Here is an 18689-nt window from a genome sequence, read left to right as displayed (position 1 = left end):
CGCACTACATTATGAAATGGAGGGAATATGTTTTTATTTTGAGAAATACTTTGTTGACCACTTTGCACATCACTAACTATTCCTAGGTGCGCTCGTCCATTCTTCCTGTCGGTTTATCCATGAGAAGATTTCAACAAGTAGAAAACCAACCAATGGTTGAATGATTGGGTGATGATATTACAGTCCATTAGGGATCAAACTCCATGTATGATGCTTGCGGATTCTTTAGAAAAAACTATAGTCACCAAACCAGGGCTGGCCCGCAAAAGGTGCGGTAGCCTAGAGCACATCTTAAATAAGGCACAATGTTTCTACATACTGAAATAATTGTATAATTTTTTGGATTTACAAAATGTAAACTCAACATGGACAGGGGCAAATGCCCCCCGGCACACTTCACGTTGTATTTTTTCAATAGTTATTTATAGTTGTGTATATGTGTATAATCATTATTTGCATCATATAATCACATATACATGGTGTATTGAGACTTGATTTGCTAACTAAAATCATGTTTTTTATGTTTATGCCTTAATATTTTGCATGATATATGCATATATTGTTGAAAGTATATATGTTACTCTGTTAAGCTTCTTTGTGCCTGAATCGCACTAGGGCCTCCATAATGTTAGGACTGACCCTGTCTATGAAGTATAAGAGACTTAGCCTAATTATGGAAATTCGCTGCTAAATTATGAGTTATTAAAGCACAAGCTTACTATGGTGAAGAAGACGATAGATCAGCAGCGGTCCCTGATTATCATGAGCACGTGGAGGGACATATGACCTACCAGATCCGTCTTCCCCTCCTCCAAGTTCTTCAAGAGCCTCAAGATATGGTGACATACTTGCTTCAAGTTTAACAAGGTTTTACCGTCAAAACAAGAGTGAAATACGCCACTAGTCCATGAACCGAAATGAGGCTCCCAGATTCCGGTGGTCAGTGAGGCATCCCAAATTCCGAACGGGCCAGGTTCAAGTCCTGGGCGACGCAAGTCCTGGGCGATCGCAGTGCGGCCGGTGCCCATTGGCGACACACACAGTGACTTGCGAGAGCGACTCTGTCACGGTGCCCAGGCGACTGACAAAAGCCTCACTGACGAAACTGTGTGTGCTTCCGGAGTCCACCAAGAGCAGCATAACTTCGTCTCCCACCATGGCACGTAGGCTGATGGTGGAAGGGGCTTCGTCCCCGGTGACGGCATACTGGGACAACGAGCTGTTGGGGAACGTAGTAATTTCAAAAAAATTCCTACGCACACGCAAGATCATGGTGATGCATAGCAACGAGAGGGGAGAGTGTTGTCCACGTACCCTCGTAGACCGTAAGCGGAAGCGTTATGACAACGCGGTTGATGTAGTCGTACGTCTTCACAATCGACTGATCCTAGCACCGAAAGTACGGCACCTCCGCGATCTGCACACGTTCAGCTCGGTGACATCCCACGAACTCACGATCCAGCAAAGTGTCGAGGGAGAGCTTCATCAGCACGACGACGTGATGACGGTGATGATGAATCTACCGGCGCAGGGCTTCGCCTAAGCACTACGACAATATGACCGAGGTGGATTATGGTGGAGGGGGGCACCGCACATGGCTGGAAACAATCAACTTGTGTGTTCTAGGGTGCCCCATGCCCCCATATATAAAGGAGCAAGGGGGAGGCCGGTCGACCTTGGGGCGCGCAAAGGAGAGGGGGAGTCCTCCTCCTAGTAGGAGTAGGACTCCCCCTTTCCTAGTCCAACTAGGAACGGGGAAGGGGGAAGGAAGGAGAGGGAGAGAGGGAGGAAAGAGGGGGCGCCGCCCCCTCCTTGTCCAATTCGGACTCCTAGGGGGGCAGCCCTAGGCCCCCTCCTCTCTCTCTCATAAGGCCCATGTAGGCCCATTAGTTCCCCCGGGGGTTCCGATAACCCCCCGACACTCCAACAAATATCCGGTGACCCCCGGAACTCATCCGGTGTCCGAATATATCGTCCAATATATCAATCTTTATGTATCGACCATTTCGAGACTCCTCGTCATGTCTGTGATCACATCCGGGACTCCGAACTATCTTCGGTACATCAAAACACATAAACTCATAATACCGATCGTCACCGAACGTTAAGCGTGTGGACCCTACGGGTTCGAGAACTATGTAGACATGACCGAGATACGTCTCCGATCAATAACCAATAGCGGAACCTGGATGTCCATATTGGCTCCCACATATTCTATGAAGATCTTTATCGGTCAAACCGCATAACAACATACGTTGTTCCCTTTGTCATCGGTATGTTACTTGTCCGAGATTCGATCGTCGGTATCTCAATACCTAGTTCAATCTCTTTACTGGCAAGTCTCTTTACTCGTTCCGTAATGCATCATCCTGCAACTAACTCATTAGTCACATTGCTTGCAAGGCTTATAGTGATGTGCATTACCGAGAGGGCCCGGAGATACCTCTCCGACAACCGGACCGACAAATCCTAATCTTGATCTATGCCAACTCAACAAGTATCATTGGAGACACCTGTAGAGCACCTTTATAATCACCCAGTTACGTTGTGACGTTTGGTAGAACACAAAGTGTTCCTCTGGTATTCGGGAGTTGCATAATCTCATAGTCATAGGAACATGTATAAGTCATGAAGAAAGCAATAGCAATATACTAAATGATCAAGTGCTAAGCTAAACGGAATGGGTCAAGTCAATCACATCATTCTCTATGATGTGATCCCGTTAATCAAATGACAACTCATGTCCATGGCTAGGAAACTTAACCATCTTTGATTCAACGAGCTAGTCAAGTAGAGGCATACTAGTGACACTCTGTTTGTCTATGTATTCACACATGTATTAAGTTTCCGGTTAATACAATTCTAGCATGAATAATAAACATTTATCATGTTATAAGGAAATATAAATAACAACTTTATTATTGCCTCTAGGGCATATTTCCTTCAGTCTCCCACTTGCACTAGAGTCAATAATCTAGATTGCACAGTCATGATTCTAACACCCATGGAGTCTTGGTGCCGATCATGTTTTGCTCATGAGAGAGGCTTAGTCAACGGTCTGCAACATTCAGATCCATATGTATCTTGCAAATCTCTATGTCTCCCTCCTTGACTTGATCGCGGATGGAATTGAAGCATCTCTTGATGTGCTTGGTTCTATTGTGAAATCTGGATTCCTTTGCCAAGGAAATTGCACCAGTATTGTCACAAAAGATTTACATTGGACCTGATGCACTAGGTATGACACCTAGATCGGATATGAACTCCTTCATCTAGACTCCTTCATTTGCTACTTCCGAAGCAGCTATGTACTCTGCTTCACACGTAGATCCCGCCATGACGCTTTGCTTAGAACTGCACCAACTGACAGCTCCACCGTTCAATATAAACACGTATCCGGTTCGTGACTTAGAGTCATCCGGATCAGTGTCAAAGCTTGCATCGGCGTAACCATTTACGATGAGCTCTATGTCACCTCCATAAACGAGAAACATATCCTTAGTCCTTTTCAGGTATTTCAGGATGTTCTTGACTCCTATCCAATGATCCACTCCTGGATTACTTTGGTACCTCCCTGCTAAACTGATAGCAAGGCACACATCAGGTCTGGTACACTGCATTGCATACATGATAGAGCATATGGCTGAAGCATAGGGAACACCTTTCATTTTCTCTCTATCTTCTGCAGTGGTCGGGCATTGAGTCTGACTCAACTTCACACCTTGTAACACATGCAAGAACCCTTTCTTTGCTTGATCCATTTTGAACTTCTTAAAAAGTTTATCAAGGTATGTGCTTTGTGAAAGTCCAATTAAGCGTCTCGATCTATCTCTATAGATCTTAATGCCCAATATATAAGCAGCTTCACTGAGGTCTTTCATTGAAAAACTCTTGTTCAAGTATCCTTTTATGCTATCCAGAAATTCTATTTCATTTCCAATCAACAATATGTCATCCACATATAATATTAGAAATACTACAGAGCTCCCACTCACTTTCTTGTAAATACAGGCTTCTCCAAAAGTCTGCATAAAACCATATGCTTTGATCACACTATCAAAATGTTTATTCCAACTCCGAGATGCTTGCACCAGTCCATAAATGGATCACTAGAGCCACACTTTGTTAGCATCCTTTGGATCGATAAAATCTTTAGGTTGCATCATATACAACTCTTCTTCCAGAAATCCATTCAGGAATGCAGTCTTTACATCCATTTGCCAAATTTCATAATCATAAAATGCAGCAATTGCTAACATGATTCGGATGGACTTAAGCATCGCTACGGGTGAGAAGGTCTCATCGTAGTCAACTCCTTGAACTTGTCGAAAACCTTTCGCAACAAGTCGAGCTTTGTAGACGGTAACATTACCGTCAGCGTCAGTCTTCTTCTTGAAAATCCATTTATTCCCGACGGCTTGCCGATCATCGGGCAAGTCAACCAAAGTCCATACTTTGTTCTCATACATGGATCCCATCTCAGATTTCATGGCCTCAAGCCATTTCGCAGAATCTGGGCTCATCATCGCTTCCTCATAGTTCGTAGGTTCGTCATGGTCAAGTAACATGACCTCCAGAATAGGATTACCGTACCACTCTGGTGCGGATCTTACTCTGGTTGACCTACGAGGTTCGGTAGTAACTTGATCTGAAGTTACATGATCATCATCATTAGCTTCCTCACTAATTGGTGTAGGAGTCACATGAACAGATTTCTGTGATGAACTACTTTCCAATAAGGGAGCAGGTACAGTTACCTCATTAAGTTCTACTTTCCTCCCACTCACTTCTTTCGAGAGAAACTCCTTCTCTAGAAAGGATCCATTCTTAGCAACGAATGTCTTGCCTTCGGATCTGTGATAGAAGGTGTACCCAACAGTCTCCTTTGGGTATCCTATGAAGACACATTTCTCCGATTTGGGTTCGAGCTTACCAGGTTGAAGCTTTTTCACATAAGCATCGCAGCCCCAAACTTTAAGAAACGATAACTTTGGTTTCTTGCCAAACCATAGTTCATAAGGAGTCGTCTCAACAGATTTTGATGGTGCCCTATTTAACGTGAATGCAACCGTCTCTAAAGCATAACCCCAAAACGATAGCGGTAAATCAGTAAGAGACATCATAGATCGCACCATATCTAGTAAAGTACGATTACGATGTTCGGACACACCATTAGGATGTGGTGTTCCGGGTGGCCTGAGTTGCGAAACTATTCCGCATTGTTTCAAATGAAGACCAAACTCGTAACTCAAATATTCTCCTCCATGATCATATCGTAGAAACTTTATTTTCTTCTTACGATGATTTTCCACTTCACTCTGAAATTCTTTGAACTTTTCAAATGTTTCAGACTTATGCTTCATCAAGTAGATATACCCATATCTTCTCAAATCATCTATGAAGGTGAGAAAATAACGATACCCGCCGCGAGCCTCAACATTCATCGGACCACATACATCAGTATGTATGATTTCCAACAAATCTGTTGCTCGCTCCATCGTTCCGGAGAACGGAGTTTTAGTCATCTTGTGCATGAGGCATGGTTCGCAAGTACCAAGTGATTCATAATCAAGTGATTCCAAAAGTCCATCAGAATGGAGTTTCTTCATGCACTTTACACCAATATGACCCAAACGGCAGTGCCACAAATAAGTTACACTATCATTATCAACTCTGCATCTTTTGGCTTCAATATTATGAATATGTGTGTCACTACTATCGAGATTCAACAAAAATAGACCACTCTTCATGGGTGCATGACCATAAAAGATATTACTCATATAAATAGAACAACCATTATTCATGTCTAAAACAAGATCCAGATATAATGTTCATGCTTAACGCTGGCACCAAATAACAATTATTCAGGTCTAAAACTAATCCTGAAGGTAGATGTAGAGGTAGCGTGCCGACTGCGATCACATCGACTTTGGAACCATTTCCCACGCACATCATCACCTCATCCTTAGCCAATCTTCGCTTAATCCGTAGTCCCTGTTTCGAGTTGAAAATATTAGCAACAGAACCAATATCAAATACCCAGGCACTACTACGAGCATTTGTAAGGTACACATCAATAACATGTATATCACATATACCTTTGTTCACCTTGCCATCCTTCTTATCCGCCAAATACTTGGGGCAGTTCCGTTTCCAGTGACCAGTCCCTTTGCAGTAGAAGCACTCAGTCTCAGGCTTAGGTCCAGACTTGGGCTTCTTCACTTGAGCAGCAACTTGCTTGCCGTTCTTCTTGAAGTTCCCGTTTTTCCCTTTACCATTTTTCTTGAAACTGGTGGTCTTGTTGACCATCAACACTTGATGCTCCTTCTTGATTTCTACCTCCGCAGCCTTTAGCATTGTGAAGAGCTCGAGAATTGTCTTATCCATCCCTTGCATATTATAGTTCATCACGAAGCTCTTGTAGCTTGGTGGCAGTGATTGAAGAATTCTGTCAATGACACTATCATTAGGAAGATTAACTCCCAGTTGAGTCAAGTGGTTGTGGTAACCAGACATTGTGAGTATATGTTCACTGACAGAACTGTTCTCCTCCATTTTGCAGCCGTCGGACTTATTGGAGACTTCATATCTCTCAATCGGGGCATTTGCTTGAAATATTAACTTCAACTCCTGGAACATCTCATATGCTACATGACGTTCAAAACGCCGCCGAAGTCCCGGTTCTAAGCCGTAAAACATGGCAAACTGAACTATTGAGTAGTCATCAGCTTTGCTCTGCCAGACGTTCATAAAATCTGGCGTTGCTCCTGCAGCGGGTTTGGCACCTAGCGGTGCTTCCAGGACATAATTCTCCTATGCAGCAATGAGGATAATCCTCAAGTTATGGACCCAGTCCGTGTAGTTGCTACCATCATCTTTCAACTTAGCTTTCTCTAGGAACGCATTAAAATTCAACGGAACAATAGCACGGGCCATCTATCTACAACAACATAGACATGCAAAATACTATCAGGTACTAAGTTCATGATAAATTAAAGTTCAATTGATCATATTACTGAAGAACTCCCACTTAGATAGACATCCCTCTAATCATCTAAGTGATCACGTGATCCATATCAACTAAACCATGTCCGATCATCATGTGAGATGGAGTAGTTTTCAATGGTGAACATCACTATGTTGATCATATCTACTATATGATTCACGCTCGACCTTTCGGTCTTAGTGTTCCGAGGCCATATCTGCATATGCTAGGCTCTTCAAGTTTAACCCGAGTATTCGGCGTGTGCAAAACTGGCTTGCACCCGTTGTATGTGAACGTAGAGCTTATCACACCCGATCATCACGTGGTGTCTCGGCACGATGAACTTTTGCAATGGTGCATACTTAGGGAGAACACTTACACCTTGAAATTTAGTGGGAGATCATCTTATAATGCTACCGTCGAGCTAAGAAAAATAAGATGCATAAAGGATAAACATCACATGCAATCAATATAAGTGATATGATATGGCCATCATCATCTTGTGCCTTTGATCTCCATCTGCAAAGAACCATCATGATCACCATCGTCACCGGCGCGACACCTTGGTCTCCATCGTAGCATCTTTTTCGTCTCGCCAACTATTGCTTCTACGACTATCGCTACCTCTTAGTGATAAAGTAAAGCAATTACATGGCGATTGCATTTCATATAATAAAGCGACAACCATATGGCTCGTGCCAGTTGCCGATAACTCTGTTACAAAACATGATCATCTCATACAATAAAATTTAGCATCATGTCTTGACCATATCACATCACAACATGCCCTGCAAAAACAAGTTAGACGTCCTCTACTTTGTTGTTGCAAGTTTTACGTGGCTGCTACAGGCTGAGCAAGAACCGTTCTTACCTACGCATCAAAACCACAACGATTTTTCGTCAAGTATGTGTTGTTTTAACCTTCAACAAGGACCGGGCGTAGCCACACTCGATTCAACTAAAGTTGGGGAATCTGACACCCGCCAGCCACCTGTGTGCGAAGCACGTCGGTAGAACCAGTCTCGCATAAGCGTACGCGTAATGTCGGTCTGGGCCGCATCATCCAACAATACCGCCGAATCAAAGTATGACATGCTGGTAAGCAGTATGACTATTATCGCCCACAACTCACTTGTGTTCTACTCGTGCATATAACATCTACACATAAACCTGGCTTTGATACCACTGTTGGGGAACATAGTAATTTCAAAAAAAATTCGTACGCACACGCAAGATCATGGTGATGCATAGCAAAGAGAGGGGAGAGTGTTGTCCATGTACCCTCATAGACCATAAGCGGAAGCATTATGACAACGCGGTTGATGTAGTCGTACGTCTTCACGATTGACCGATCCTAGCACCAAAAGTACGACACCTCCGTGATCTGCACATGTTTAGCTCGGTGACGTCCCATGAACTCATGATCCAGCAGAGTGTCGAGGGAGAGCTTCATCAGCACGACGGCGTGATGACGGTGATGATGAATCTACCAGCGCAGGGATTCGCCTAAGCACTATGACAATATGACCGAGGTGGATTATGGTGGAGGGGGGCACCACACACGGCTGGAAACAATCAACTTGTGCGTTCTAGGGTGCCCCCTGAGGGAGTCCTGGACTAAGGGGTCCTCGGGCGTTCGGCCTGTTAGCCATGGGCTGGACTGATGGGCTGTGAAGATACGAAGACCGAAGACTGCACCCGTGTCTGGACGGGACTCTCCTTGGCATGGAAGGCAAGCTTGGTGACCAAATATGTAGATTCCTTTCTTTGTAACCGACCTTGTGTAACCCTAGATCCTCTCGGTGCCTATATAAACTGGAGGACTTAGTCCGGAAGGGGAAACTCATAACCATAGTCATATAGGCTAGGCTTTTAGGGTTTAGCCATTATGATCTCGTGGTAGATCAACTCTTGTAATATTCATATTCATCAAGATCAATCAAGCAGGAAGTAGGGTATTACCTCCATAGAGAGGGCCCGAACCTGGGTAAACATCGTGTCCCCTGTCTCCTATTACCATCGACCTTAGACGCACAGTTCGGGACCCCCTACCCAAGATCCGCCGGTTTTGACACCGACATTGGTGCTTTCATTGAGAGTTCCACTGTGCCATCCCTTAAAGGTTTGATGGCCCCTTCAATCATCAGCGACGATGCTGTCCAAAGAGAGACCTTCCTCCCTGGACAGATCTTCGTGTTCGGCGGCTTTGCACTATGGGCCAACTCGCTTGGCCATCTGGAGCAGATCGATAGCTATGCCCCTGGCCACCACGTCAGATTTGGGAGCTTGAACTACGTTGCGGACATCCGTGGAGATTTGATCTTCGCCGGATTCGAGACCGTGGCAACCACTCCTGGTCACCCCGATGAACATGACCTAAATCTGTCATTGGACCGCATCCAGGAGACAACTCCTGTAACCGCTCTGGCCTTAGATCCGGAGCAGACTGCGCCATGCAAGGATGAGAGGCTCAACCCCACCACGGAGGCCACAGATTCCCCGGCGTTGGAGCCGCACATGGACTTAACCTCACACAATATCTGTGTCACCGAAACTCCGGACTCGTCTCTGGTTATAAGTTCTGAACCATGTGAGTCCGCGGACGCTGAACTTGATCGCATTTTGAGCTTTGAGTTCAGCGCCGCAGACATCTTCTAGCACTCGCCCTTGGGGGATCCACAGCCGAACTATGTCCGGTTCGAACTAGGGGCTGACGATGGAGAATTTTGCTTCCCACCCGCCACCCACTTCATAGCCACGGTCGAGGATTTAACCGACACGCTTGATTATAACTCCGAAGACATCGACGGTATGGATGACGATGCTGATGAGGAGCAAAACCAAAATCCACCATTTACTGGACGATCGACGACCACTTCTTTGTATGATGTGTACATGGTGGACACACCCAAAACAACCAACGACGATGACAAAGAAAATTCAGTCGAGAATAAACCTCCTGAGACACAGCAAAAACGCCGGCGTCCTTGGCGCCGCTCGAAGTCACGTCGTTCAAAAGACAGCAATGCTGGCACCAGAGAAAATAATACTCCGGACGATGCCGAAAACAATGAAGACCTTGCTAGGGTAACATCCGAACAGGAGGAGCAAGAAAACGGGCAAGCTAGCCCCGACGAACAGGCCAGTCCCAACGACTCGGAGGACGGTAGTTAACGTCTGCTCTTCGAGGATGAGGAAAGCCTCGGCAACGAAGATTTCATCGTGCCTGAGGAACCTCTCGAGCAGGAGCGCTTCAAGCGCCAGCTAATAGCCACCGCAAGGAGCCTGAAAAAGAAGCAGCAGCAGCTTCAAGCTGACCAAGATCTGCTCGTCGACAGGTGGATTGATGTTCTGGCAGCCAAAGAATATGGCCTCAGATGCCTAGCCAAGAGTTACCCGAAGCAAAGGCTGCTACCTCAGTTCGATGAAGAGGCGCCGGAGCCCATGCCTCCCTCGCGTAATGTGGCCGATCGACCACTACGCGGTCAGGACAGTGCGGCGGACCGACCACCACGTGGTCGGGATAGAGTGGCAACTCAGGCCGAACAGCAGCCTGCCCCACCGCCACGTAAAAATAGAGACAAAACAGTTCGGGGTCATACATACGACCTCCGGCAGACCCTGGATAGTAGAGCAGAATATACCCAATCGATTTACAGATCGCGAGGACGTTCCTCGACACGTGATGATGGCTACCTATTCGGACGTGACAAACCTAGTCACGCCTGAGCCGACAATTGCAGACGAACTCCATCGGAGCTACGTCGCGATGTGGCCAGGTATAGAGGTGCCACACACCCTCTTTGCTTCACTCACGAAGTAATGGATCACGAATTCCACAAAGGGTTCAAACTCGTGAATATTGAATCATACGACGGGACAACTGATCCCGCGGTATGGATAGAGGACTTTATCCTCCACATCCACATGGCCCGTGGATATGACCTCCACGCTATCAAATACCTCCCACTAAAGCTTAAAGGACCAGCTCAGCACTGGTTAAACAGCCTGCCTGAAAATTCTGTCGGCAGCTGGGAGGACCTGGAAGAAGCCTTCCTCGACAACTTCCAAGGTACATATGTCCGGCCACCAGACGCTGATGACTTAAGCTACATAGTTCAACAACCTGGAGAGTCAGCCAGGAAATTCTGGACTAGGTTCCTAACCAAAAAGAACCAGATCATCGACTGTCCGGATGCCGAAGCCCTAGCGGCCTTTAAACATAGCATCCACGACGAATGGCTAGCCCGCCACCTCGGCCAAGAAAAGCCAAAATCTATGGCAGCCCTTACGTCACTCATGACCCGCTTTTGCGCGGGTGAGGATAGTTGGCTGGCTCGTAGTAAAAACACAGCCAGCGAGGCAGGCCCCTCCGAGGTCAAAAACAACAACGGCAAGCTCCGACGTAACAGACACAAATACCGAAGCAATGGTGATAATACCGACGACACTACAGTAAACGCCGGATTCAGCGGCTCCAAGTCCAGCCAACGGAAGAAACCATACAAAAGAAACAATCAGGGACCATCCATCCTGGATCGTATACTCGATTGCCCGTGCCAGATACATGGCACCCCAGACAAACCAACCAATCATACCAACAGAGATTGTTGGGTTTTCAAACAGGCTGACAAATTAAACGCCGAGAACAGGGAAAAGGGATCACAAAGTGAGGACGGCGATGAGGAGCCCCGGCAACCGAACACAGGGGGACAGAAGAAGTTTCCCCCTCAAGTCAAAACAGTGAACATGATATATGCCACACACATCCCCAAAAGGGAGCGCAAGCGCGCACTAAGGGACGTCTACCCGATAGAGCCAGTCGCCCCAAAATTCAACCCATGGTCATCATTCCCAATCACATTTGTTCGTCGGGATCATCCCACTAGTATCCGTCATGGCGGTTCAGCCGCGCTAGTCCTCAACCCTATCATCGACGGATTTCACCTGACGCGCATCCTTATGGACGGGGGTAGCAGCCTCAATCTGCTCTATCAGGACACAATGCACAAAATGGGCATTAATCCATCACGGATCAAACCCACAAAGACTACCTTCAAAGGAGTCATACCGGGTGTAGAGGCCCGCTGTACGGGCTCAATCACACTAGAGGTTGTCTTAGGATCTCTGGACAATTTCCGAAGCGAGGAGTTAATCTTCGACATCGTCCCCTTTCATAGCGGCTATCACCCACTGCTCGGACGAACCGCATTCGCTCGATTCAATGTAGTGCCACACTATGCTTATCTCAAGCTCAAGATGCCCGGTCCACGCAGCGTCATAATGGTCAATGGAAATACGGAACGCTCCCTCCATACAAAAGAGCACACAACGGCCTTAGCAGCAGAAGTATAGAGCGACCTTCTCAAGCAGAACCTTAATTCGGCTGCCGAGCCCACGGACACCGTTAAGAGGTTTCGAACTACCCTGTAGCAGGACAACTCGGCTCATCAGGAGCTCGACTAGCAATCCAGCCTCCGTCTCAGTCCCGATCAAGTGGTGGCATTCGTGCCGCGCGTACATAACTACGCACTCAAAATTCCATGGGCATCGACAGAGGCATAGCTAGCTTGTGATCCACAGTACGACTCAACCGGCACCGGACACACACACATACTTTCACTTTTCCTTTTTCGTTTTTCAGGTCTCAATCCCACAGGCCCCATCTGATGTCCTGATCATCGGTCCTCTTGAAGGACAAACACACCAAGACGACAAGAAACACAAACATATGTGGGACTTTCTAGTGGTTTCGTTAACAATCACTCTACCTGTTTTTTAGGACCCACATGCAGCTCTCCCTTGGTTTTGGCATGTTAAATAGCCTATGGCCCATCACACTACTTGTATCAAATGCGCCTTGACATATTAATCAAATTACAATGGAAATAGTTCGCGGCCCGAGCTCTAGGGCCCTAGCTTATTATCTTTGCACCCTGTCTGTTTTCCCTTCCTTTTCTTCTTCTTCTTCTTTCTTTCCCTCCTATGGGTAACCTTATCAGATAGCACCCGTACACTTTGGTACGTTTCACATTTGCCAGGGGCTTCATAGCACCCCGCACTATGGCAACAAAAGTCCGGACACTTTTTATAGTATAGTTCGGCACCCCTAATTTAGCACTATATGCATTGGCTCCGAATCATGTCTTTAGTCAATAGTTGGGTTGCCCGGTGTCGGTGTCAAAACCGGCGGATCTCGGGTAGGGGGTCCCAAACTGTGCATCTAAGGCGGATGGTAACATGAGGCAGGGGACACGATGTTTTACCCAGGTTCCCGCCCTCTTGATGGAGGTAAAACCCTACGTCCTGCTTGACTTATTCTTGATGATATGAGTATTACAAGAGTTGATCTACCACGAGATCAGAGAGTCTAAACCCTAGAATCCAGCCTATGGTATGATTATATGTTGTCCTATGGACTAAAACCCTCCGGTTTATATAGACACCAGAGGGGGCTAGGGTTACACAAGATCAGTTACAAAGGAGGAGATATCCATATCCGTACTGCCTAGCTTGCCTTCCACGCCAAGTAGAGTCTCATCCGGACACGAGACAAAGTCTTCAATCTTGTATCTTCATAGTCCAACAGTCAAAGGATATAGTCCGGCTGTCCGGAGACCCCCTCATCCAGGACTCCCTCAGTAGCCCCTGAACCAGGCTTCAATGGCGATGAGTCTGGCGCGCAGTGTTGTCTTCGGCATTGCAAGGCGGGTTCCTCCTCCGAATACACCACAGAAGAATTTGAATACAAGGATAGTGTCCGACCCTGCAAAATATGTTCCACATACCACCGTAGAGAGAATAATATTTCCACAAATCTAATCTACTGACACGTTTTGGCAACATGACATTATGCCATGGCCCGGTGATTATTCGAACCGTTTTTCTTCAACTAGCCCTGCACATAACGCGAGGCAGTTTCTCGACACGTCTTGTCAAAGCAGAGATCGTGTCCCCCTCATTACGAGATTCTCATCAATACGGGTGTGGGTAACCCAACCGCGCCATCAATTACGGTGCTTGGGGGATAAGTGAGTTTTACCAGGCTAGTGGGGGTGCATAGTTTCGGCCACCCTTATAAGGGGATAAGGTTTAACCTTTTTCTACCCACGCCTTCTTCCTCCTTGCTCATCCATTCTTGCGCACTCGAGCTCCAATGCCCAAGTCCATATCCTTCCCCTCAACCTTCTCCAAACATGTCCGGAGTGGGAGGCAAATGGATGGCTTCCTCCGTTACGGAGGGATACATCAAGAAGCTGCGCGAAGCCGGATACTTAGCCGCGAATATCGCGCATCGGCTGCCCGCTGCGAGGCAGATTGTTCCTACCCTGGAACCTCACGAGAGGGTAGTTTTCCTCCACCACTTCCTCTGCGGACTGGGGTTTCCCCTCCATCCATTCGTCTGCGGTCTCATGTTCTACTACGGGCTGGACTTCCATGATCTGGCCCCGAACTTCATCCTCAACATTTCGGCGTTCATCGTCGTGTGTGAGGCTTTCCTCCGCATCCGGCCCCACTTCGGCCTGTGGTTAAAGACATTCAATATCAAGCCGAAGGTGGTGGGAGGCCAACAAGCGGAATGCGGTGGAGCCATGGTGGGCAAGATGCCCAATGTTATATGGCTCGAAGGCTCCTTCGTGGAGACCATGAAGGGATGGCAATCGGCGTGGTTCTACATCACCGAGCCACGCGACACCAACTGGGTGGTGGCCCCCGAGTTTCGATCCGGAATCGCCACACGGCTCACCTCCTGGAAAGAGAAGGGCCTGTCCTGGGGTTCATCGATGGAGCTAGACGGACTCCAGAAATGTATCCGGAATATGGCAAGCAAGAAGCTCAAGCTTGTCAACATAGTCCAGGTCATGCTCTTCTGCCGGATCCTCCCGTGTCAACAACGGGATTTTAACTTATGGGAGTTCGACCCGGCCCGGCACCAGACTCTAAGCGAGCTCTTCGACACGACGAACAAGGACGTCTGGAGGGTGCTGTTCAAGGGTGCCGAGGTCCCTCCTCCTCTTACCGAGGACCGCGGGCTAAGCGCAAAGCGCCTAGCGCATCCGGTGAGTTCTATTCATCCGGTAGGATATTTATTTCCCCTAGCTTAACCATGTGCGGGGTCTGAGCTGCATGCCTTTGACAGGACTGGGTGGAGACGTCGGGGCAGATTAACTGTCCGGCCCCTCTGCCCGAAGACACTGCGGACGCTCTCCTGACGGAGATGCTGACTCCGGCTCCTTACAAGGTGCCGGAGAAGAGCAAGAAGGCCAAGGTAACCCGAAAGAGTTCCCGACGCCAGGTGGTATCGGACTCATCGTCCGATAACTCCACGACGCACTCCTCTCCCGAAGACGAGGAGGAAGATGAAGATGCTCCCCCTCCAGTCAGGGGAGACAAGAAAAGGAAGGCCGCCCCAACCGGGGGGGGGGGGGGCGAAGGGTCCAAGAAGGGAAGGACTCTCCTTCGGACTGCTCCACCACCGTCGCCGAAGACGAAGACGAGTGGCTGCTCAGGGCCAAGCCCCTAGCGAAGTCGTGAGTATTCAGATACCAGAGTAACTCATAGCATACCTTTGTCGCACTGCTTCTCCTAACGCCGAATATGATTATGCAGACCGCCCCAAGCCCTATCGACGTATCTTTGTCGGGTGGCTCCTTGGACTCGTCAGACATGGATAGCGATCCACTTCTGACCGCCACCTCCCCTTGCCCTACGGACAATGCCGAGGTATTGTCTCAAGAGGCACCGGGTCGAGGGGAGACAATCCCGGAGGCGCCTCAAGGCGACCTTCCGGACTCCAGGAGCAGAGGGAGGGAGGCACCCGAGGGCTCCGAGTTCGGCCTTTAGCCGAATACCGCGCTGGAACCTCCAGTGGTTCCGGACTCAGGCAGGCGGCCTCCTTCCAAAAGGGGCAAGACGCCTGTGCCGATGACCTCTGTCCATCCAGAGGCACCGGACAATCTGCTGGGAGCGCTTCGCAGCCCTTCCATCGATGAAGAGCACCGCACTATTATGAGTGCGGTGATCTAGAAGGTTCAGTCCGCCAAGAGCGGACTGACTGAAGCCTGTGCCAGCCTTCTAACAGGCTTTGAGGTAAGTATTTGAAATATAGGAAAAATATTACCAAATAGACAATAGCCCCTGATGCTCTGTTTGGTGTTCAAAAATAAAAACCGAATAGAGGATCAAACAATATCGCAGGAGTCTAATATAAGTATGTCTATATGCGAATGCAGGCTTCGCTGCTGGCCTCTACCGCACTGACTGCGGAGGTCGCCGCACTGAAGCAGGACCTCGAAGGGTCCAAGAAAGAGCTCGGCCTTGCCAAGAGGCAGCTTGAGGAGAACAAAGGTAAGTAGTAACTAGTCTATGGATATATATATATATATATATATATATATATATATATATATATATAAAGAATGCGATTGCAAAATGACAGGATCATCGTAAATTTGCCAGGGGCCACGACCGAGGTGGCGACCCTGAAGCAAGCGCTATCCGAGGCCGAAAACAAAGCGGCCAAGGAGCTCACCGAGCGCGAAAGGCAGGAGACACGGGTGGGCGAGGTGCAACAAGAGCTCCACGCTCTCGTGATGAAGCACGAGGCGTTGGAGCTTGACTTGAAGACGCGAGAGTCCGAGTTTGCCGTGGCCCTCGAGAGCGCAAAGAATGCCAAGGCTGAGGCCCAAAAGGCCCTCCAGGAGATTGATGCGATGAAGAAGATAGCGGCGGGTAAGGCATTCAATATGCAAAGCAAGCATGTGAAAGTAAATTACTTGTTACTTACCCGAGTCCGGAGCTCTCCAGGAGCATTCGTAGATTTGCCCCGTAGCGTGTCGGATGCCGCACAGTTTTACCAGGCCAAGGAGGGAAGCTCAACGGAGAAGCTGTTCTAGTCCCAGTATACTGGGACCGAACACCCGATGCCTCTGAGCGACCAGCTCAAACAACTGGTTGAGCTGCACAAGGCGGCCGAACAAGCCATGAAGGGCTTTATAGTTCGGATGTGGCCTGGTGACGCCCTTCCCAATAGCTACTTCGGCCTGGTGAGGCGGCTTGTGGATGCCTGCCCACGGCTGGAAGTTATCAAGCAGTCCGTTTGCATCGAAGGTGCACGTCGGGCTTTCGCCCGTACGAAGGTGCACTGGGCTAAGATGGACGCCGTGAAGCTGGTGAAGGAGGGGCCGCCGCAGGGAAAGGAGCATCGCCACCCCGAGATGTACTATGAGGGTGTCCTGAAGGGTGCCTGTCTTGTAGCGGACGAGTGTGCGAAAGATGTAATATTTGAATAAACTTGGTCGTGTAATCCTGTATTATGAAAACTTGTTCATATGCGCTATGCAATGCTTGTCTGAATTTAAAATGTTACCTTCTGTTCGGCTGTTTATCAAATCTGAGAGATGGCTAGTCGTCGGCTTCTGCCCCCACGCCACGAGTGCTGGGGTGTTCGGGATAAACCTGAGCACTCTTGTTCCCATTTTTGGGTCCTTCGAGGGAGGTGCTCAGCACAACGAACAAGGCAATCAGACTATAATGTGTTATCACTCTCACTTAGCCATAGAATTCTATAATTTTAAATTTCGGGGAAGCCCCTAGTATTCGGAAGGCCGAATTCGGGGTGCAATACATGCCTTAAGCCGGACAGGGCCGACTCCTTGCTCTAAGCGCCACAAGTCTTTAGGGACTTGAAACCTCTCGAACAGCGACCAGTCTCTCGCCTTATGATGACAATCAATTTTAGCTTTCTCTACTGAGGTGCTTAGCCCAGCAGAACCGGGGCACAATCATAGTAGTTCTCCCAGTGCTACCTTAGCCGATATAGCAGAACGTAAGGTACCAAAACATGGGAGCCGGGAAAACCCAACTATTGACCCAAGACATGATTCAGAGCTGATGCATATAATGCTATAAGTTTGGGGCGCCGCACTGTCGAAAGTGTTCGGACTTCTCACGCCGTATTATGGGGTATGCTTAAGCCCCTAGCGTATTGGCCGTACCAGAGTGTACGGGTGCTAGATGTCATGAATGAACACACACACACACACACACACACACACACATATATATATATATAAAGGAAGAATGCAATAATAGTCTTAATGCTATGCATTGTTTATTCAAAAAGGTGCGTTAAATCAGAATGATACAAGTAGTGCGATAAGCAAAAAGTAGGACTATTTGACATGTCCCTTCCAAGGGCGAGCTGAGGAATAGTATTAAAGCAAGTATTTCACTCTTTATCGTAATCCACCTGGGAGTTCCGTGGTGTGATGTAGCTTTCTGCCTCCTTGGTTGCTGCATCTGTTCGGCAATCATGCTGCCGGATAGGGTTTCCAGAGATTAAAGTCTTGAAAGAGAAAAATAACAAAGTGGGAAACCCATAGTGCGGTTTAAGCCACAACTTGGAGCATGCCGCAATCGTGCCCCCTCCCCACCTGTACCCATGGTATTTTTAATGCGTAATTATGTACGCGTGGCACGGATTTCGCCGTTTGGCTGGGACCGTGGAGGGGGCCGCATTGCTATGCGAGCTCGGAACGTGCCAGGCGGTCCTGTTGCCGATTACTCCGGGCGCGCTTGAAGGTGTCCGGGTCCTTAATCGCCGAACTAGTGGATTGCCTTAAGAGGCTTCTTTGCGCTTCTGCTGCGAGGGCCGCAGTGTGCTCCTCCGTGCGGAGAGAGCGCTCTGCGTTTCCATTGACTG

This window comes from Triticum aestivum, chromosome 6A (genome assembly GCF_018294505.1).
Source record: "Triticum aestivum cultivar Chinese Spring chromosome 6A, IWGSC CS RefSeq v2.1, whole genome shotgun sequence".
Taxonomy (NCBI): Eukaryota; Viridiplantae; Streptophyta; class Magnoliopsida; order Poales; family Poaceae; genus Triticum; species Triticum aestivum.
The sequence above is the reverse complement of the archived record's forward strand: the minus strand, read 5'-3'. Positions refer to the sequence as shown.